The following is a 23,975-nucleotide window of genomic DNA, read 5'->3' as shown; positions in this document are numbered from 1 at the left end:
GAAAGTGAAATGGCACAACTCCCATGGAGAAGAATCTGGCTATCTCCACCAAAAATACTGATGCATCTACCCTTTGACCCAGCAATCCTACTTCTGGGAATCTATCTCAAAGATATATCTGCATGCATATAAAATAGCATATGTAGAAGATTATTCATTACAGCATCATTTGTAATAGCAAAAAATTGGAAATGATCCAACTGTCCATGAACAGCGCATTGGTTGAAGAAACTATGGATACATCCACCTAATTAAATACTATGTAATTGAATAAAAGGATGAGGAATATCTCTACTTACTGAAGCAGAAGATCTCCAGCTTATGCATTGTTGAAAAAAGTAAGATGTAAAGCAGATTATGTAGTATGCTACATTTTCTGTAACAAAGAGGGGAAACAGAAATATACATTTGCATTTGCTTTCCTTTAAATAAAAATATTCAGAAAAGATAAACAGGAATCTAATATAAATTGTTACTATGGAGGGGAGAACACGAAGAACGGAATAGAGGTGGGAGCAAGAATTCTGAGTGCGACTTTTTATGATTTGTATTTGTGAATCAGGTAAATGTATTACCTATAATTTTTTAAAAATTGAAATGTTCCAGAGAGAAAATAATACAAACATATGACCTAAAGGATATAAGAATGAAATTGACTTCAGATTTCTGATGGAATAATATCACTAATGGTCTAAAAGAAAAGGATTTGAACCTAAAATTCTACAGAAGGTCTAATTAATTTTCAAAATAAGGACATTTTCAAACACACAAGCATTCGGTTTACTGTATACGAACTCTTAACAAAGATGTCTCCAGAATGTACTCTAGGAAAAAAACGAAACAAAACAAGAATCAGAGAGAGAGACTGGATATCAAAAGCAAGAGCGAGCAAAGAAACCAGTAAAACTAATTAAATTCAAATAAATATTGATTTCAAAGAAAAAAGTGTTAACATTTTGGAACTGAAGACTTGAGAAGGTGGAAAATGATGGAAATAAAAATACATCAAGGTTTTCACAGGATAGAGGTGGAAACATAGACATTTCCAATGGTGGAAAGATACAATCAAGATGTATCTTAAAACTATAAGTGTAACTACTAGAAGAATAGAAACAGGAGGTATAACTTACAAACCACCAGTGGAGGGGACAAAAGGGAATAAAAAGTCTGATCAACCAAAAATAGGCAGAAAGAGGGGAAACAAAAAAGGCATAGTATAAGAGAAAAACAAACCAAAAACATAAATAATATAAGTCCAAGCACACGGTAACAATAATCCGGGTGAAGGATCAACTATTTTTAAATAGAAACTTTCATATCTCAACAGAAAACCGACATGTTATATTTAAAACGCATATCTAAAATAAGACAACACAGAAGGAGTGGAGATAACAGTATAAGAAAAGATACAGGAAGCAATTGTTAGTATCAAGAAAAGAGAAAAAATTTTATGAGAGAAAAAATGCACTAAAAAGACAAAAAAGGATATTCGCCAATAAGATGTAACCCATGAACTTTTGGGCATGTCTAACAACAGAGCTTTCAGGAACCAGCAGATAAAATAGATGAACAAAAAGTAAGAATATAGAATATTTGAATAACCTAATTAACAAGTTTGAGCTAATAGAAATAAAATATAACATTGAACACATTAAAGAACATTCTTCTCAAATGGGGACACTCACAAAGAAAATTGATGATATATTAAGTCATAAAGAAAAATCTCATTGACTCCCGTAAAGCAGAAATCATGTATGCCATATTCATTGATCAGAATGAAATAAAATCAGATCCATCATCAAAAAGATAGCCAAAAAAAATCCATAGACTTAGAAACTTTAAAATCCCCTTGAGAAGAACTCTTATGTTTAAGAGAAAAATCAATATAGAACTTACAAACTATTTAGAAATGAATGACAATGAGACCCTTGTAAAACCCGTGGGATTTAGGTAAAAGAGTATTCAGGAAAATTTAAATGAACTCATTGACCCTGCTTTCCTACTTCTTGTTATCTTCCCCAAAGAAACATTCCTACTGTGCACAGAGGTATGCACAAAGGTTTTCACTGCACCCTTGTTTGTCATGGTTAACATCCCCCTATTGATGGATACTTAGATTCTTTCCAAATCTTTCTAGCTCCATGCTACGGAAGACTATGCAACAGTTCAACAGAATGAAGTAGAGCTATATGTGTTCATATGGAAAAATTTCCAAGACACAATGTTAAGTAAAGTAAGAAAAATACAGAAAAATTAAAATGGTATGATGCCTTTTATGTTAGAACAATTTAACACAAATTAGAATTACTATATTTCTACAGGTACATATCTATTTTACAGAGAAAATGTCAGGAAGGATAGCTGCTGACCAGTATGTTACTTTTAGGGAAGGGAGTAGGATAGGCAGAATGATCAAAGAAACATTAAATTAAGCGTACTGTTTAAATTTTTGTTTTTACAACAAAAGAGTATTTACCTAAAATTTGTGTAATAGAAAAAGGAAAGTAATCTATGTAAATGACTCCAAAATGATCATATAGGATTCTTCTCTTGCAGACAAATTTTGCAGGAACCATCATTCAGCTTGTACAGTAATTTTTGCTCAGGCAAATTTTGTCCAGGCAGGTTTTTATTGATAAAGTTAGCTTCTTTTCATTTAGAACCTGAGGGGAAAGGAAGGCATTAGATTATTTTCACTAATGTGCTTAGTTAGTTACATCATTTCACATTTGTAAATTATCAGACTAGAAAAACAACGAGGATAAAGGGGGCAGAATTCATAAATGAAGTCTCATTTTACAAACTCTATTCATTGTTTAAGAATTGTGATGGTACCATCTGCAAAATAAATCTTTAAAGCTCTTAAGTTCATCAGTGTCAACATATTTTAAACCCCTGTACCTTGGACTCAGCCTTAAACACAAGGGTCTCTTTAAAGAGAAAAACTCATCAGTATCATTAACAGTGCAAGACAGGAACAAAAATGTAAACTACCAACACAAGAACAAAATAAAATATTACATGAAGAAAGTGCAAGGTAAAAAATGTATAATCCATTTCTCTAGCTGTAAAACAAAATAGTGAAATAATTCTCAAATATACTGGTTATTAAACAGGAGGGGGAAGGATAAGAAAGTTACTCTAATTTAAACAAAATTAATAAAGAAACATTCAGCATGAGGTTTTTTTCCCCCGTTTCTACTTCTAATCATTTATCATGCAAATGAAAGCAGTAATGGAAAATGTAAAGAAAACAAATTCTGCAATATACTGAAACCCGTATCCAGCAAGAGATAAGATTGAGTATCAGAAGTAAGGGGTCTGAAAATTAGCTGTCTGGACAATAACTGGGAGGGAAAACTGTTTTATTTAGCCTGGAGGGATTTTTTTGTAGCAAACTGACTAAATTAAAATCCAGTCTATTAAATCCAGTATCATACTAGAAAATGCCTTTTCCTTGCACTTTTAGATAAATTTTCATTGATCTCATTTTACGCATGATTACATTTTTAATGAGTTGTGCAATATTTCCAGGCTAATTTTAAATCCCCTCTCTCCTCTCCTCCAACCCTCCCGACTCACTGCTTGCTGGATTAACATTTCTGATAAATTGTTGGACCAGAAAGAAGGAGCATTACCAAGATGAAATAAATTACTTCCATTTTTTTGCAGCTCTAAAGTGATAATAGGAGAATACAAATGCCCACTGTCTAATTATGCCACATCTTCCAATTCATTTCACAAAAACAATTATTTTATTTTTATGTAATAGGCATGCTACCTTGTTTTCATTATAAATGACCCTGAACAGTGTATAGTCTATTAGAATTTAAAGAAAAATTCACCTCAACACTGATCAAGTAAACTTGGTGTATGACCATCTTAAAAGGAATGGCCAAAGGAGCAACTTCATAAACTAAAGAATATGGAGACGATTAGAAAATCTACACACTAAGAAATAGTTGGGTTTTTTTTTAAGATTGGCAATGCTTAAAATTAACTTTCAAGCAAAATACAAAATAATACCATGCATAAATGCTTTAAGAGACCTATTCTGGCGTGGACAAGAGGCTTGTAGAGTATCTTGAGTACTGCATGGTCCCCACATTAGGAAAGTAAGGTCATTTTTCTCTATCAGCATCTTCAAATCTATGTGCCAAGAAGAAAGATGATTGGATGGGAGCTATCGGAATTCCAGCCTCTATACGAGAAAGGTAGTCAGAAAACATTAAAATTAGAACCCACGACCAAAGCCTTGTAAGAGTTCCTAAACACCTATGCTTCCCCCCTTGTTAGCTATTTTTATAACTTCCTCTCTGATTCCTTGTGATGGCTAAGAGCAAAACTCTGTAAACAGGTTAAACTTTCTAATTCAAAGACTAATTATAAGATTAAAATTATAATCCAGTTCTATGGTGCTTACAAACGATACACCTAAAAAAAAAAGCATCTTGAAAGATTGAAAATAAAAATATGGGAAAAGATTTTCCAGGTAAATACTAAATACTACCTGGAAGAAAACTGGTAGTATAGCAATATTAGTGATTTTTTAGTAATTTTAGTGCCAAAGTAGAAGTTAAAGCACAAAGCTTTAAGGAATAAAAGAAAAAATCCACAAGAAGACTATACACACACACACACACACACACACACACACGTGCACACAAGGTATTAACATGTACATTCCTAATACAATATAGCTTCAAAATATAAAAATCAAAAACTGACAATTATAAAGGAAAATGATAAAGACTGAACATATTATAGGAAGACATGGAAGATATAAAAAAAGACACAAAGTGAGCTTCTAGAGATGAAACTACAATGTGTGAGATGAAAAATATACTATATAGAATCAACAGGAGTTAAGACAAAGCAGAAGACAAGATTAGTAAAATATAAGACATAGCAATAGAAACTATGCAAAATGAAACACAGATAGAAAAAAAGACAGGAAAAAAATGAACAAAGCATCAGTGAACCATGAGATGACCTCAAATGACCAAATATAATGTAGTTGACATCCCTGAAGGATGGCGAGGCAATAAATATTTGATGAAATAATGGCTGAAATTTTTCCAAATTTGATGAAAACTATAAGCCCTTTTGTGGACGGCGGTAACAGTGAAGAGAGAGCTATGAAGACCTCAGGCATACTACCAGAATACAAGGTGGTGGGGTGCTGACTCCCTACCTCCAAATGCCAGCCCTTTACCACTACGCAAATCTTTGCACCTAATCATGTCGTTGCCAAGTCCTGCTTCTAGTGCTTTGTGTCTAAGCTGAAGAAGAAAAAGTCTTCAGTGGAAACTGTCTACCATAGGCAGGTCTTCAAGAAATCCTCCCTGCAGGTGAAGAACTTTGGCAACTGGCTGCACTACAACTCCCATAGCAGCACCCATATGTACTGAATGTACTGAGACCTGACCACTGTGGGCACTGTCACCCAGTGCTATCATGACATGGGTGCCCAACACCAAGCTAGGGTCCACTCCATCCAGATCATGAAGGTGGAGGAGATCGTGGCCAGTAAGTGCCACCTACGGGCAGTCAAGCAGTTCCACAACTACAAGACCAAGTTCCTGCTGCCCCACTGGGTCCTGCATCGTCAGCACAAGCCAACCTTCACCACCAAGATGCCCGACACCTTCTTTTAGATGTGGGGCCCTCTCCATCCTCAGGTCTGTTCAAATAAACTTCTTGGGGAAAAAAAATTCCAAGAAGCTCAATGAACCCAAAGCACAAGAAATATGAAGAAAACTAAGGCACATCATAATCAAATTGCTTAAAATCAATGATAAAAAGAAAAACATGAAAAACAGAGGGGAAAATGAGAGATATATTATGTACAGAGGAATAACGATAAAGAGGACAGCAGATTTCTAATTGGAAACAACATAAGCTAGAAAATAGTGTAAAAATATCTTTACAGTACTGACTGGGGGGGGAAGTGAAAATAGATTAAAAAATGAAGATGAATAAAAGCTTTCTCCAGACATACAAAAACTGAAAGAGTTAATCACCACCAGTAGATCTTCACTAGAAGGAATGGTACAGTAAGTACCTCAAACAGAATAAAATCATACCAGATGGAAATGTGGACATACACAAAAGAAGGAAGAGCACTGGAAATGGAAACTACGTAGGTAAATATAAAGAATTTTTTTTAAATTTAAATCTCTTTAAAAGATAATCAACTGTTTAAAGCAAAAATAATAGCAACGTATTGTAGGGATTTTAACATACGTAAAAATGAAATGTATAACAACAATAGCTTAAAGGCTAGGAGAGGAAGGAGAAATAAAAGTATACTATTGTAAGGTTCTTATACTATAAGTGTAAAATATCACTAGAAGGTAAACTATGATATGTTAAAGATGTATAATATAAACCGCAAAGAAACAAAAAAAAATAACACAACAGTTATAGCTAATAAGACCATGAAGGAGACAAAAGAGAAGCATAAAAATATTAAATTAATCTAAAAGAAAGTAGAAAAAGAGGGTAAAGGAAACATAAAACAGAAGGGACATACAGAAAACTAACAGCAAGATGGTAGATTCAAATATAATTATATCAATAATCACATTAAGTGTAATTTGTCTAAAAACTCCAATTAAAAGGCAAAGATTATCAGATCAGGAGGGGTAAAAAAAGGCAATACCAAACTCTATGCTGCTGTAAATGGAAAAAAAAGATTAAAGGTAAAAAAGATGGAAAAAGATATTCTATAGTAACATAAACTGAAAGAAAGTGGGAGTGGCTATATTTAACATCAGACTAAGTAGATTTCAGAGCAAAGAAGATCGTCAGGGATAAAAAAAAAAAAAAAAGTAATTTCATAATGATAAAGAGGTTGGTTCATCAAGAGGACACAGAAGTTATAAACCAGGGGCCGGCTCCGTGGCCGAGTGGTTAAGTTCATGCGCTCCACTGCAGCAGCCCAGGGTTCGGATCCTGGGCGCGGACATGGCACCACTCATCAGGCCACATTGAGGCGGCATCCCGCAACCCACAACTAGAAGGACCTGCAACTAAGATATACAACTGTGTGTGGGGGGCGGGGATTGGGGAGATAAAGCAGAAAAATAAAAGATTGGCAACAGTAGTTAGCCCAGGGGCCAATCTTTAAAAAAAAATAAAAAATAGATAAATAAAAGTTATAAACCTTTATGCACCAAATAACAGATCTTCAAAATATGTGAAGAACTGCAAAGAGAAATAGACATGTCCATAATTATACTTCTAAGATTTCCATCCATCTCAATAATTGATAGAACACATAGACAAGAAAATCGGTAAAACCATAGAAGACATGAAAAACACTATTAACCAATTTGATTTAACTGGCATTCATAGAATACTCCACCCAACAACAGAGAATATACATTCATTTCACATGCCTACAGTCTACATAAGATAGACCATATTTGGGGCCATAAAAGAAGGCTTAAAAAATTAAAAAGCATTCAAGTCACACAAATTATGTTCTCTGATGACAATGGAATTAAATTAGAAATCAGTAACAAAAGGATCTCTGGAAAAATCCCCAAATATTTAGAAACTAAATAATACAATTCTATGTAATCCATGGGTAAAGGAAGAAATCAAACAAATTACAAAGTATTTTGAATTGAGTAAAAATGAAAACACAACATATTGAAATTTGTGGCTCTATTTCTGAACTGTATTTCTTAGAATCAAAAACTTCTCCTAAGACTATGCTGGTAACTAGGGTTATATTTAGGAAGATCACCCTGTATTTTAGGTCCAAGATGCAGTACCAATTTTAACCTGGAATCAAAATCTTCACTCTGGCATTGAAACAAGAAGATGGTGTCATTATGACTGCCCAACTCTTGTACTCATGGTATAAAAGGGAGGAAGTCACTCTTTTTATGTTTTTTTATGGTATTTTCTAGTTCTACCTCTTTGTCCTCTCTGGAAAATGATTTAAAAATTATAATAGAATTATAATATTTAAGCAAACATCCAAATCTGGCCAATTTCTAAATATATTTATCATTTTTATCACAGAAACAGGTTTCAGGGAATTAAAGGGTTATAATGAAAATCCAAAGCCTGTGATTGAGCTATTTAACTATTTTTAATGATGGTGAGCAGTAAATACATGACCAGAAACATAAAATATTAACATCAAAGTGAAATATAGGAAGGCTCAGAAAGTACTAACGGCCTAAAGGAATGTAGAAGAGAATTTAACAGACTATAAAGTTCACAAGAGAACATGATGAGGATCTAACGCTCAAATTAGTAAGAGTCAATCTTATATTTATCTAACCAACTGAAACATTCTCTGTAGTCTGGACAGCCACAGTCTAAGACTTCCGTGATAAAACTAATTAAGATATGCTAATATTAAACAAGAAAACAGTTAAGACCCAGGGATGTGGAAATGTCTTTCACACAATCCAGGTAGGAAGTAAGTACACATGGGAAGGAGGTTTCAAGGGGCAGTCAGTATAGAGGAACTGCAGAAGCCTCAAAAAATGTTTCTACTTTTAGAGAAGCTATAAATCAGAAAGGTTGGGGGAGTTTCCACTAACGGAAACATCTCAGAGACCTTTGTCTTGGTCTGTATGCCAAGAACAGGAACATCTATTTCAGAAAGATTCTGTGAGTGGAATTCAGGAAAGTCAACAAGTGTACTGCAGATGAATTTGACAGCAGTTTTAAATAAAGGTTTCAGAAAGAACCTAGAAAAACTACCATGTTTCAGCACAAAAGCACCAACTTGGAAGCCAGAAATCTCTAGTTTCCAAAGCTGGCTCTACCACTTTGTAAGCTGTGAGAACGTGGGCAAATTTTTCTCTTGCTCAAAGTCTCCATTTTTTTAAATAAAAAAAATAAGATAGAGGCTAGCCCCATGAACTAGTGGTTAAGTTTAGCACACTCCACTTTAGTGGCCTGGGATCAGTTCTCAGGTGCAGACCTACACCACTCGTTGGCAGCCATGCTGTGGCAGTGACCCACATACAAAATAGAGGAAGATTGGCACAGATGTTAGCTCAGGGCGAATCTTCCTCAGTGAAAAAAAAAAAAATAGAGAGAGAGACATAATAATATCTCCCTCACAGGGTTATTGTAAGGACTTGCTCATATACATAAAGAACTAAACTCAGTACTGAGCACATAAGTGAGACCTAACTATATAGTACCAACTATTAAGAATGATTAGGACCACTTTTCCTAAAGGACCAGAAAACACTGGCTGGAACTGGTAAGTGAATGTAAGATTGTTCTTATAAAGGGAGCTGAAGATACATAAGAAAATCTAACATAAAATTAAATAGTGCTAATGTAAAGTGAGTAATGAGGCTGTGGTGGTGATTCTCCAAAGATGGCTGCCATCAATTCTTTCCCTCACTCTATCAGCAAGCCACTCTCCTCATAGAGAAGTGGCGTCTACTTCCCTTCCCTTGAATTTGGGTTGTTCTCATAATTTAGGTGGAAGTGACACTGTGCCAGATGCAGTTCTAGGCTTTAAGAGGCTTAGCAGCTGCTGTTTTCCCCCTTGAAGCCAGTGGCAGGGTAAGAAGTCTGAATAGCCTGAAGCCACCATACTGAAAGGAGGCCCAAGCTAGCCACGTAAAAAGGATACGTGGAGAACCAGCAAAGGGTGAGGCATTTGCGTGAAGCTTTGTTGGAACTTCTAGCCAACCAAGATGCTAACTGAATGCAACCAACTGAGTAACCCTAGCTGACACCATAAGGGGCCGAAAAACCACCCAACTCAGCCTAGTCAACCCACAGAATCATGAGGAAAAAGATCATTTTTTAAAGTGTTGGGCAATAGATAACTAAAACAGAGTCTAATGCTGCCAACTATCAACTGTACTTATCAGTAGCCTGAGACAGTCAGAAGCTGCACATCAAATTGTCTCTCCTCTCTTAACAGATTTTTATTGGCTTGTATGCACTAGGAGTTTCAGAGAATGCTAGAAATGAGCACGACCCCCCAGAAGCAGAAAGGAGAGCTACAATTTCAGAAACATTCTCTTTGCAAGACAACCCCAGATTCACCGGGCAGAGCCTACAAAAAGGGACTCAGCCAGTTAAAGCAGCCAGAATGCCTCTGGTATGGGGGTGAGTCTTTCTTACCCATAGATGAAAGAATGTTTTGTAAAAAACATAGAAAAATGTCTTGCAACTTATAACTCACTTTCAGGAAACTTGAATTTATTGCCAAAAGTCACTTTGCTAATATTTTCTTTTGCCCTGCATAGGACTGATATTGAAGAACACAACCACAATCAGCCTTTTCAAATTCATAACTTCATTGGGATGTGATTTATGGTTTAAGAACCTGTTTTTCTCCCTTTTGTGAATAATTGATTCATTACTGTAACTAGTAGTCAGCTGTGATGCCAGAAAAAAGTTCTAAAAACATAAAATAATTCAATACACATAGAGTCCTTGAAATGTTTGGTCTTTCTCCTTTGTAATTCTATTCCTTTCCTTAGAGCAAAACTCTTTCTTGGTCTTTAAAGGATGGTTGTCTCATTACCACCCTCAGCTGATTATGGAATATAAAAAAGTTTTCCATCTCTCCCCACAAATTTTCTCCCTAACCCATTTTCCACACACTGCAGCAGCAGATGGCATGAAGAATAACTCTGGGCATAAAAACTTCTCTGGTCTTTAATACCATGAACTCACCTCAATTAAGTAGGTGGAAATATTTCTCTGATTTGCTGACAGTGACCTTGTTCTTAATAGTCTTTGATGAAATCACCACAGCTTTCACTCTCTAGAATTCCAAGACAGTTATTTACTGGTTTATTCCTTTTACTCTACCATTTATCTTCATAAAATAAAACAAGCTCTAAATTAAACAAATTTTAAATAGCAGTTTCCAATAGCAAGGCCAGGAAGACAACTTTTGATCTTACTACAGCCTGTTTTGACTTCCAAAGTAGCATTCATTTTTACACACATCTTCCAAGGAGAACGAAAGAAATAATCTTTGATTTTAAAAGATAGAAACAAACAATAAGTAAGAGAAACTTTCATTAATTAAACAAATATTCAATGGAAGCCAATTATATCATATCCCAAGCTACGGCAATATAAAGATAAAACAGCCCCAGCTCCCAGGAAGTTCATGGATCAACAGAGATGTAGACACTGAACGACAAACTACACACAACGTTGCAGGAAGAGAAAATCCAACAGTGTGATACAAATGAAGGACTGACTACACCGATGAAGTGGGAGGGCAAGAAAGAAAGGATTCTGAGTAAATTTGAGCGGGGCCTACAAACAATTGACCAGAGAGTGGAAGACAAGCAGGAGTAGGAGAGGATAAGGCACATTCCAGATAGAGGTAAAGGGCTGGAACAGAAGCCTGGAAGCCCCATGCATCTTCAGGAAATATTAAGAATGAGTATAATAAGCAGGTCTAGAAGCGAGACTGTATTAGCTTCCTACAAGTTGCTATAATAAATTACCACCAGTTGGGTGTCTTAAAATGACAGAAATTATCCTCTTGCAGTTCTGGAGGCCAGTAGTCAGAAATCAGTGTCAACAGAGTTGGTTCCTCTGGAGGCTCTGAGGGAAAATCTGTTTTGTGCCTCTCTCCTAGCTTGGTGGTGGCTGCCAAGAATCTTTGACATTCCTTGGCTTGTAGCTGCATCACTTCAGTTTCTGTCTCTGTTGTCACATGGCCGCCTCCTCTGTGTGTCTTCACACTGCCTTCTGATAAAGACACCAATCACTGGATTTAGGAACCCCCTAATTCAATATGACCTCATCCTAACTAATTACATCTGCAAAGACTATTTCCAAATAAGGTCACATTCTGAAGTTCCAGAGAGTTTGGGGGACACTATTCAACCCAGTACAGAAGCCATGCAGAGGAGTTGAGATGCAGTAAGGCCCATGTTCCCAAACTTCAGTTGTGATATACCATACTTCACAATTTTTTCATATCTATAAACCACTCACTCTTCTATTTTACGCCATTGTATTTTTAAATTTTATTAGGTAAGCTCTCTCCTTTTTTTTCACTTACATACATTTATTTTAAAAGGAAGCATCTTATCACTATTATAAACAAAAATCTTTTTTTTGTTTTTTGTTTTTTATTTTTTATGTTATTTTATTTTATTTTTTAATTGCAGTAATATTGGATTATAACATTATATAGCTTTCAGATGTACATCATTATATATTTCTAATTCTGTGTAGATTACATCATGTTCACCACCCAAAAACTAAATATAGTCCATCCCCTCACATGTGAGCCTAATCACCCCTTTTGTCCTCCCCCACTTCCCCTATGGTAACTACCAATCCAATCTCCATTGCTATGTGTTTGTTTGTCGTTGTTTTTATCTTCTACTTATGAGTGAGATCATACAGTATTTAACTTTCCCCCTCTGACCAATTTCACTCAGCATAATACCCTCAAGGACCATCCATGTTGTCACAAATGGTCGGATTTCATCATTTCTTATGGCTGAATAGTATTCCATTGTGTATAAACACCACATCTTCTTTATCCATTTGTCACTTGATGGGCACCTAGGTTGCTTCCAAGTCTTGGCTATTGTGAATAATGCTGCAGTGAACATAGGGGTGCATCTATCTTTATGCTTTTGTGTTTTCAAGTTCTTTGGAAAAATACCCACCAGTGGGATAGCTAGATCATATGGTATACCTATTCTTAATTTTCTGAGGATACTCCATACTGCTTTCCATAGTGGCTGCACCAGTTTGCACTCCTACCAGCAGAGTACAAGGGTTCCCTTCTCTCCACATCCTCTCCAACATTTGTTGTTTCCTGTCTTGTTAATTATAGCCATTCTGACCAGAGTGAGGTGATACCTCATTGTAGTTTTGATTTGCATTTCCCTGATAGCTAATGATGTTGAGCATCTTTTAATATGCCTGCTGGCCATCTGTATATCTTCTTTGGAGAAATCTCTGTTCAGATCTTTTGCCCATTTTTTAATTGGGTTGTTGGTTTTTTTGTTGTTGAGTTGTATGAGTTCTTTGTATATTTTGGATATTAACCCCTTATCTGATATATGCCTTGCAAATATCTTCTCCCAATTGTTAGGTTGTCTTTTCGTTTTGTTGATGGTTTCCTTTGCTGTGCAGAAGCTTTTTAGTTTGATGTAGTCCCATTCGTTCATTTTTTCTTTTGTTTCCCTTGCCCAGTCAGACATAGTACTTGAAAATATGCTTCTAAGACCGATGTCAAAGAGCATACTGCCTATGTTTTCTTCTAGAAGTTTCATGGTTTTGGGTCTTACATTCAAGTCTTTAATCCCTTTTGAGTTGATTTTTGTGCATGGTGTAAGGGAATGGTCTACTTTCATTCTTTTGCATGTGGCTGTCTAGTTTTCCCATCACCATTTCTTGAAGAGACTCTCCTCTCTCCATTGTATGCTTTTGGCTCCCTCGTCGAATATTAGCTGTCCATAAATGTGTGGGTTTATTTCTGGGCTCTCGATTCTGTTCCATTGATCTGTCTGCCTGTTTTTGTGCCAGTACCATGCTGTTTTGGTTACTATGGCTTTGTAGTATATTTTGAAATCAGGGAGTGTGATACCTCCAGCTTCATTCTTTTTTCTTAGGAATCCTTTGGCTATTCAGGGTATTTTGTTGTTCCATATAAATTTTAGGATTCTTTTCCTATTTCTGTGAAAAATGTTCTTGGAACTGTGATAGGGATTACATTGAATCTGTAGATTGCTTTAGGAAGTATGGACATTTTAACAATGTTAATTCTTCCAATCCAAGGGCACAGAATATCTTTCCATTTCTTTGTGTCTTCTTCAATTTCTTTCAACCATGTTTTATAGTCTTCAGTGTACAGATCTTTCACCTCTTCCTAGGCATTTTATTCTTTTTGTTGCAATTGTAAATGGGACTGTATTCTTAATTTTTCTTTCTGCTACTTCGTTGTTAGTGTATAGAAATGCAATGATTTTTGTATGTTGATTTTGTATCCTGAGATTTGACTGCATTCCTTTATTGTTTCTAAAAGTTTTTTAGTGGATTCTTTAGAGTTTTCTAGATATAAAATCATGTCGTCTGCAAAGAGTGACAGTTTCACTTCTTCTTTTCCAATGTGAATCCCTTTTATTTCTTTTTCTTGCCTGATTGCTCTGGCTAGGTCTTCTAATGCTATGTTAAATAAGAGTGGTGACAGTGGGCATCCTTGTCTGGTTCCAATTCTTAGAGGGATAGCTTTCAGTTTTTCTCCCATTGAGACTGATATTTGCTGTGGGTTTGTCATATATGGCCTTTATTATATTTAGGTATTTTCCTTCTATACCCATTTTATTTGGAGTTTTCATCATAAATGGATGCTGCATCTTGTCAAATGCCTTCTCTGCACCTATTGAGATGATAATGTGATTTTTATTCTTTATTTTGTTAATGTTGTGTATCACGTTGATAGATTTGCAGATGTGGAACAATCCCTGCATCCCTGGAATGAAACCCACTTGATCATGATGTATGATCTTTTTAATGTATTGTTGTATTTGATTTGCTAGTATTTTGTTGAGTATTTTTGCATCGATGTTCATCAGTGATATTGGCCTGTAATTTTCTTTTTTTGTGTTGTCCTTGTCTGGTTTTGGTATCAGGATAATGTTGGCTTCATAAAATGAATTAGGAAGCCTCCCCTCCTCTTCAATTTTCTGGAAGAATTTGAGGAGGATGGGTATTAAGTCTTCTTTGAATGTTTGGTAGAATTCAACAGGGAAGCCATCTGGTCCTAGACTTTTATTTTTTGGGAGGTTTTTGATTGCTGTTTCAATCTCCTTACTGGTGATTGGTCTATTCAAATTCTCTACTTCTTGGTCCAGTTTTGGAAGGTTGTATGTTTTTAAGAATGTGTCCATTTCTTCTAGGTTATCCAATTTGTTGGCGTATAGCTTTTCATAATATTCTCTTATTATCTTTTGTATTTCTGAGGTGTCCATTGTAATCTCTCCTCTTTCATTTCTGATTTTATTTGTTTGAGCCTTCTCTCTTTTTTTCTTGGTGAGTCTAGCTAAGGGTTTGTCAATTTTGTTTATTTTTTCAAAGAACCAGCTCTTGGTTTCATTAATGTTTTTCTACTTTTTTTTAGTCTCTATTTTGTTTATTTCTGCTCTGATTTTTATTATTTCCTTCCTTCTGCTGATTTGGGGCTTTGTTTGTTGTTGTTTTTCCAGTATCTTTAGATGCACTTTTAGATTGTCTATTTGGGATTTTTCTTGTTTGTTGAGGTAGGCCTGAATTGCTATAAACTTCCCTCTCAGAACCACTTTTGCTGTATCCCACAAATTTTGGCATGTTGTATTTTCATTTTCATTTGTCTCCAGAAATTTTTCAATTTCTTCACTGACCCAATCATTGTTCAGTAGCATTTTGTTTAATCTCCACATTTTTGTGTCTTTTCTGGTTTTCTTCCTGTAGTTGACTTCTAGTTTCATACCTTCATGGTCAGAAAAGATTCATGGTATTATTTTGATCTTCTTAAATTTATTGAGACTTGTTTTGTAGCCTAATATGTGATCAATCCTGGAGAATGTTCCATGTGCATTTGAAAAGAATGTGTATTCTGTGATTTTTGGATGGAATGTTCTATATATATCTACTAAGTCCATCTGGTCTAATGTGTCCTTTAAGGCCAGTGTTTCCTTATTGATCTTCTGTTTGGATGATCTATCCATTGGTGTAAGTGGAGTGTTAAAGTCCCCTACTATTATTGTGCTACTGTCTATTTCTCTTTTTACATCTGTTAATAATTGCTTTATATATTTAGGTGCTCCTATGTTGGGTGCATAGATATTTACAAGAGTTATATTTTCTTGTTGGATTGTTCCCTTTATCATTATGTAGTTCTTTGCCTCTTGTTACAGTTTTTGTTTTAAAGCCTATTTTGTCTGATATAAGTATTGCTATCCCCGCTTTCTTTTCTTTGTCATTTGCATGGAATACCTTTTTCCATCCTTTCACTTTCAGTTTGTGTCTTTAGCTCTGAAGTGTGTCTCTTGTATGCAGCATATACATGAGTCTTGTTTTTTTTATCCAGTTGGCCCCCCTATGGCATTTGATTGGAGCATTTAGTCCATTGACATAAACAAAAATCTTGTTTGCCATAACTATAAGTTATCCATAAAACATTTAGGTTAGAGATGGTAGCACATTACTAGATAAAGTTGCAGAATCTAATTAACCAGACACCCTGTTTCCTAACAATGTTAATAACTTTGTGGTTTCTTTCACCATCTTTTATGCAAAAGAGAAGAAACTTGGGAAGAAAAATAGCCTTGACTTTCATGGATAATATAAATGAAACCATCTGAGTCATGGTTCAGTCAAGGAAATAGAGTCCATGCTAGGTATTTTAATATTTTATACAGAGAACTAGTTACAAAGGGGCTGGAAAAACCAAATGGCCAAAGAGGACAATGAGACAATGCAGAGATTTGCAACAGAAAGAAGCCAATATCCAGTTCCTCAAAAAGTTCAATGCAGAATTACCATATGATCCAGTCATTCTATGCCTAGGTATATCTTATATTGCTTAAGAGAACTAAGACTTTCAATCCAAGAATTGAAAATACAGGTTCACATAAATACTGGTACATGAATGTTCTATAGCAGTGTTATTTATAATAGCCAAAAAGTGGAAACAATTCAAATGTTCATCAATTGATGAATGGATGAATAAACAAACATGGCATATCCATACAATGGAATATTATTCAGTCGTAAAAATGAAATACTTATATATGCTACAACATGGATGAACCTTGAAGACATTACGCTAAGTGAAAGAACCCAGTCACAAAAAGCCACATGTTGTAGAATTCCGTTTATATGAAATGCACAGTATAGGCAAATCCATAGAGACAGAAAGTAGATCAGTGGTTGCCAGGGTCTGTGAGGAGAGGAGAATGGGTAGTGATCACTAATGGATACAGGGTTTCTTTCTGGGGTGACGAAAATGTTCTAGAATTATATAGTGGTGATGATTGCATAAGTCTGTGAATATAGTAAAAAACCACTAGATTGTACACTTTAAAAGGGTGAATTTTACGGTATTTGAATTATATTTCATTTAGAAAGAAAAAGGAGAGAAAAAAAGGGAGAAAGGAAGGAAAGAGAAAAAGGAGCCACTATCACCACTTGAGCAAAAGGGACAAAGGGATGAGGGGCTTTACCAGAGCCTAGGAGCTAGGGACCCCAGCAGAAACTGGGGCCAATGCAGAAGGGGTCCTGGAATGGGAGCTAGAACCAGGGAGGAGACACAGCCACTGCCAGGCACTCATCCTGAAGCAGAAAGAGACACGAAGACATGCACTGGCTTCTCCCTTCCTCCTGCCCACCATTCTCTTGCCATTGGCCAAACCTATCTGGAAACCGGCTAGCAAGCGAACCTGAGAAACACAGTCTACAGGTGTTGGCCCTATAATACTGAGAAAAGCAGGAGAAGGACAGGGAATGGGTCTGAGAACAAACAGACAAATGCCTTGCATAGAACCTGATCACTTCAAACATGGAACTCTTCTCAGTTGAGATTACTAATACATTCTACCAACAGCATGGGTAGTATTAACACTAGCCCTCAAAGATGTTTTTTTGGAGTTAATGGAAGAGTAAGGGGACAATTATTTCAGTAGTTGTTACATTAAAATGGAAAAGCAAATGTTACCTTAAGCCAAATAGGCATTCTCACTTGGCCTTACATTCCAGAAATATTATTGAAGACCCCAGGAACACATAGTGAAAGTGACACTACTTTTGCCCTCAAAGAGATCATTAAGGAACTCTCAGTCTTTGGAAGGGAAAAAATATTAATCAGCCCTGGTTAACTTAAATCAAAAACTCAGGAATCATAACAGCTTGTGAAGTGTTTATTTAATATGTAAGTTTTAATAGCACGTTCCTATCAAAGACCTCAAAGAACTTAAAACTGGAAGGGCAGCCTTTGGAAGGGTGTTAAAGAACCCTCCATTCTCACTGAATTTCAATCTGTCTAAACATAATTACTTCAGAGCATGCTGAAGCCTTCCTAAACTATATTCCCACACACATATTTCCAACATAATCGCTACTCACTTTGGTATACTGTAAGGAATACCCACTTAAACACAGAACAGAACTTGTAGCTTAAATTTCCCAATGAGAACAACTGGGAAGGGGGAACAAAGTCAAATTTAGACTGACCCAAGTTTCTATAAACACTTCAGGATATTTAAAATCCCCGAGCAGATATGGCTCCAACCAACTCTTGACACTCAGATGGCCAGTTATTTATTCTGACATCTGTGAGCTGTTGCACCTTGCTGTTAAATTCATCCCTAGAAAAAGTGTTGGCAGAGAATCGACTCTTACAGGCATTAATATGAACTGAGGTTAGATTCCTGCTGACTATACGAATGCCTTTAATCTAGGGTATAAGTCATTCCTTGAAGAAACCCTAAAACAGAATTATTAAAGATGTCTTTCTTTATAAAATAAAAGGTGGGGGCAGGAGGTTCTTTTTCCTTTATATAAGCAAGTCAATCGCAAAAGCAAATTTCCTCTTTTCTCTTAAGGCCAAAACAATGTCAAATAAAATAGAGCAAAAGATAAACACATACCTCTGAGGTCATACTTTCCTCATTTCTACCTTTCCTCCTGGATAATTCTCAATATTAACACAGCTTGGGAGAATGGGGTGATGAGAATTGGGAAGGGGCAATGGACAGAATTTAGCAAAAAAAAAAAAAAAAAAGTAAATGAGACTGTAAACCCATTGCAAGCATTTGGAAATGTTTCCAAGGATAAAATATTTCAAGGCAAATCCATACAAAAGAACTGAGTCCCCATTATAGTAAAGTCAGACTTTTCAATAGTTTACTGAAATATACCATTTATTTGGGGCTCCAGCCATACATGAAAGCATAGCACAAAAACTAAACTTTTTTGCTTCTCAATATGTATTTATGAAAAGTAGAACTATGTCAAGCAGTCAACATAACCAATTTTGCTCTTGGAACTTGTCAGCCGTGGACACCTAAAGTGAGGGTGCATTTGGCTACATGACTTTAAAATAGTTTTCCTTCCCAGAGCTAGAAAAGAAAATTATCAACACGATGATATATGTGTGTGAATCAGCAAATATATCAACTTTATAACATAGTAATCAGTAATAAAGATATTAAGCTATGTTAACATATTTCATCAATATCTTAGAACATAGCAAAGCAGTACTAAACACAAAATTTTCACCAAAAGTCACTTTAAATACTTCCTTTAATTTGCTTAATGAAGGTAATTCCCAATTACCAGTTATTTTTGTTTTCAAGGTCTTACTGAAATAATTAACCAGAAGAAATTAAAAATTCCTGAAGTTGTAGTATTCATTATCTCTTGATAATTTATATTGCGTACAGCCCAGCAGGGGGTGTTTTAAACTAAAATACTTAATCTCATTCATACTAAAGAATTTGTGAAACACAAATGCAGAAAGAATGGTCCACTTTTCTAGCTCTATTTGCATGTATCTGATATGGAAAGAGAAACATAAGAATATTCTGGGCAGATGAAGAATCATGAGGAAAAAGCTGAGCATGTTTGCTGAAGTGTTTGTGAAATTATTAAGCATCAAAGATACCTAATATATATATAAATGCACAACAGCAAAATGTCTTGCATAATCTTCTCTGTTCATGTGATAATAAAAATTGGCTACAAAATTCTATACTCAGGTAACCATTGATTCTAAACTAAAGACATAGTCTGTGTCTGTGTACTACATCTGAGATTCTCAGATGTTACTGCCAGCCTTATTATCTAGTGCCACACAATTTAACAATTAATGATACAATGTAATAGGTAATTGTTTGGTATATTGATCTCATCTTGCTAAGTAGATTAAATATTCCTCTGTACTTCCAAATCTTCTTGCATATGTAGCAGGTGCTCAAAAAATACTTCATGCCTGATAAGCATGTTTATCTAAATTGGAAGTTTCTAGGCTATAAATACGTTATTGGCTGACACCCAATTCTCCTTTTGATTGTCTTTTAATAGCCAAAAGTTGATATATACATGTCAGGAACAACCCACACTCAAAAATGCATCGACATTCTTTTATTTATATTTCCCAGATATTCGGGCTCAACTTAAATTTTTGTCTTCATCTAGAAAAACACCAACCTGTTGTATAAATTAGTGGTAAAATAGTTTAAGCTATTACTAAGGGGAAGGTTCTTTTTTTCCTTTTGTTTCTCTTTTTATTTTTGTGTATGAAATATATGTTTAAAACATATGCTTAGATGTTAAAGTATTAATAAAGAGACTACCAGTAAAAATCCCACCCAGGTGAGGAAACAAAACATGACCCCTTAGAGTCCCACTGTGCCCCTCCCCTGTCACATCATTGGCTCTCCCCAAGAGGTAACATCTACCCTAACTCTTGTTTTGCTCTTCCCTCTGTTTCTTTATAGTTTTACACCTGTGTGTATACCCAGACAGGATATTGTTTAGTTTGGCTACTTTGAGTCTTTTTATAAACAAACACATACCGTATGCATTCTTCCAGGGACGTGCTTCTAATTTGCTCAATATGATCATATTCTCCAAGTCTGTTGCCAACGCGGCAACCAAAACAATCTTACTAAACTCTAATCAAGTTGGGACACTGCCTCTACTAAAAACCCAGCAGTGGCTGCTCAACTCACTTAATAAATGCAAGAGTAATGCCACTAAGGCTCCCGCTGAACAGAGCACACAACTCCCTCTCTGATCTAATCTCATTCCCCTCTAGCCACACTACCTCCCTGCCAGGAATGGCTCTACGTTGTGCCTTTGCATCGGTTGCTTCCTCTGCCTGAATGGTTTGCCCCCAACCTCACCACCATGGCTCATGTCTTACCACCTTCAAATCTTTTCTCTAATGTCACATTCTCAATGAAGCCTATCTGTCCTCCCTATTTAAAACTGCAAACACACACACACTCTGTCTCACTCCCAGAAATTCCTGATTCCTTTCCCCGGCTTTCCTTTTATTTTCCACAGTACTTATCACTTTGACATTCCACTTATTTAAGTTACTTATTTAATATATTTATTGTTTGTTTTCTATCTTCTCTCCCCACTAGAATGGAAGCTCCATTAGGTGTCTCCAGCATGTAGAACAGTGTCTGGCACATAGTAGGTACTCAGTAAATATTTGTTGAATGAATGAATGAACATTATGCTTCTGAAATCATTCATATTCATGACACAGAGCTATAGTTCATTTCACGTTTCCATTGTACAAACCCCACAACTCAATTATCCAATCTGTTGTTGATGGACATTTGGGTCATTTCCAGTTTTGTTCTTTTGTTTTTGTTTGGGTCTTATAAGCAACCCTACTATGCATATTTATATATGTGAATCCAGCAGGAGTTTCTCAAGGGTGGACACCTGTAGGACTATTTAGTATAGAAATCTCAATTCCCCCAGTAGAGCTCAACTCTCTGAAAGTGGTTATGTCAATCTGGACCCACCAACATGTAGGAGAATTCACTTTCCTCCATACCCTCCCCAACATTTGTTGTCAGGTTGTTCATATTTGCCAACTCAGTGAGTGTGAAGCCTGGAAGAACAAAAAGAAAAAAAAAGGGAGAGGGGAGAATCCTGAGGTAACCCAGATATTAATAACATCAGGAAGTAGCTTTTGCCCCTAGGGAGGAAGGAACAAGAGAAATAAGACTGAACCTCTGGGGGATCAGTGTGTGCTTGGACCCTGTGGATACTCAAACAACCCAGAGGTGAGGGAGGGAATGTGGCATTCCAGCTGTCAAGAAGAAGCATGGCTGTACACCCCCAGAACTTCCGAGGGAGTGGAGGAAGGCAGATGCTAGAAGGAGGCTCACCCCTCCCACTTGCAGAACTAGGGTTGGCAGTACAGATGGAGGCCCACATACATGTCTACATTTAAACAGTTAGACAAATTATGTGCTATCATCACATTTTAACAAATGTATCTTCATAATGTCCTGGAAGGCCAGTTGTGAATTTAAGTGAATGGTACTCCAAGTACGGCCCAACAATGCAAGTCTGGATATTATTTGTTAATGGTCCATGCCAAATAAGCACAATAATTGAGAGTAAGTGTTTAGAAATTTTTAGAGCAAGTTTACAGGGTGATGATATGTTGGCTGTATAGTTTTTTAAATTTCATTTTTCCTGCAGTTTATTTTTCTTGTATTTAACAAAAATATTGATTGGCAATAAATTTAAAATTTTTTAAAAAAAGAAAAACCTGGATTTTCACCACAGTTTGAGAAGCACTGATTTAAACTTCCAACTTCTCAAAATTTCTGGCCACAATGTGGCAGCACATGGGGATAGCTATACTCTAGGCTCAGAGCCATGGCCCATGAGCCAGCCCCTTCTATATCCAGCTCTATTTGGGGCCTCAGGTACATACATATAATCACCCAAGCTCCATTCATCCCCACACACATACAATTATACACAAACAGCCATCCCTTAAGCCAAGATGTGCACACTGGAAGAATGGCCCACTCTTGGAAGGAGGCACCCAGAGCACTTTGCACAGGGAATGTCAGAGTTCTGGGTCATCCATCAAGGGGCAGGTAGGGAACAGGCTCCAAGCAGTCACATCCCTTTGACCATGCAGACTTCTTGCCCCATAGGCAGGAATGCAGTCACAAGAGGCTGAGGGTGGGGCTCTGTAAAGCACAGGGCTCAGTGTAGGGACCCTCTTACCCGGATGAAGGGCAGTAATGGCTGGAGGTGCTGAAAGAAGCTGGAAGCTGGAGTCAACTGTATGCTGCAGCTGGAGGCACAGTGGTTGGACCAACAAAATGGAAAGGAAATACTTCAGCTCTTCCTCCTGAGCTTCTCATCAGGCTCTCATTTGCAGAAACCAGCTGGAAGCCAGCTGGCAAGAAGTCTTGGAAACATACTTTGTGACGTGTCAGCTCCAGCCACAGAGGCGTTCTCAATATTCTCCAGATACTCATCTTCTGTCAGATTCTGTCACCAATATCTTCTCCATGTTAAGAGATCTTTTTGTTTGTTCGTGTTATTGCTGCTCTCTTTGTGCCAGCTTCTGATGAATTCTCAATTTTCATGCAATTTTTAATAAATTCTCAATTTTAATGTAGAAATTCATCAATCTTTTCCTAGGGTTTTTATGTTATGTTTAAAAAAATCCTTCCCTATTTTAAGGTCATGAAAACAATCTCTATATTACTTTCTAAAAGTTTTATTATTTAAAAAAATTATAGCTTATAGACTCACTAGGTCTTAAATCTGATAATGACTTCCATGTATAGTGTGAGGTAGGGGTACAATTTCACTTTTTTTCCATATCCATACCCAGATGTCCCAGCACCATTAACCATAGAATCCATCCTTCCTTCCTCTGATCTGAACTTACCACATCTGTCATGTACCAAACATCATTATATATGTGGATCTCTGTCTGGGCTCCCTTATGCTTTCTTGTACATACCAAAGTATCTCAATTACTATAGTTTTATAAGTCTTGATCTTACTAGGAAATTTCCTGAACTTTGTTCTTTGTCTTTAAGAATATCGTCGTTATTCTTGGTCTCTTGCATTACCATATAAGTAGCTTATCAAATTTCACAAAAGAAAAATAAATCCTGTGTGGATTCTAAATAGAATTGCATTGAATGTTAATCAACGAGAGGAGAATTGACATCCGCATAATATTGAATCTTCTGACACATAAGCATGGCTTATCTCTCCATTTGGTTAGGTCTTCTTTAATATCTTTCAATAAGATTTTACAATTTTTTCCATAAAGCTCTTGCATTTTTTTTAAAGATTTTATTTCTTCCTTCTTCTCCCCAAAGCCCCCAGGTACATAGTTGTATATATTTTTAGTTGTGGGTCCTTCTAGTTGTGGCATGAGGGACATCACCTCAGCATGGCTTGATGAGTGGTGCTAGGTCCACGCCCAGGATCTG

The 23,975-nt window shown here is 36.2% G+C and overlaps 1 long non-coding RNA gene and 1 pseudogene across 4 annotated transcripts in view; one reads left to right on the top strand and one right to left on the bottom strand.

Annotated features, from left to right (window-relative positions):
• LOC106842140 (uncharacterized) overlaps nucleotides 1-23,975 on the bottom strand; it is a 230,562-nt gene that overhangs the window by 70,493 nt on the left and 136,094 nt on the right. For 3 of the 4 annotated variants that reach the window (XR_011499116.1, XR_011499114.1, XR_011499117.1), the window contains 4 exons: nucleotides 11,472-11,718; nucleotides 10,681-10,771; nucleotides 2,477-2,663; nucleotides 300-376 (listed from right to left, as the gene is read on the bottom strand). This is a non-coding gene — a long non-coding RNA (uncharacterized lncRNA). The remainder of the gene's footprint in view (nucleotides 1-299; nucleotides 377-2,476; nucleotides 2,664-10,680; nucleotides 10,772-11,471; nucleotides 11,719-23,975) is intronic. The other variant, XR_011499115.1, reaches the window with a different exon arrangement.
• On the top strand, nucleotides 5,139-5,687 carry LOC106842139 (large ribosomal subunit protein eL20 pseudogene; annotated as a pseudogene).

Source organism: Equus asinus, chromosome 28 (assembly GCF_041296235.1).
Source record: "Equus asinus isolate D_3611 breed Donkey chromosome 28, EquAss-T2T_v2, whole genome shotgun sequence".
Taxonomy (NCBI): domain Eukaryota; kingdom Metazoa; phylum Chordata; class Mammalia; order Perissodactyla; family Equidae; genus Equus; species Equus asinus.
This window is presented reverse-complemented; position numbering and strand designations above follow the sequence as displayed.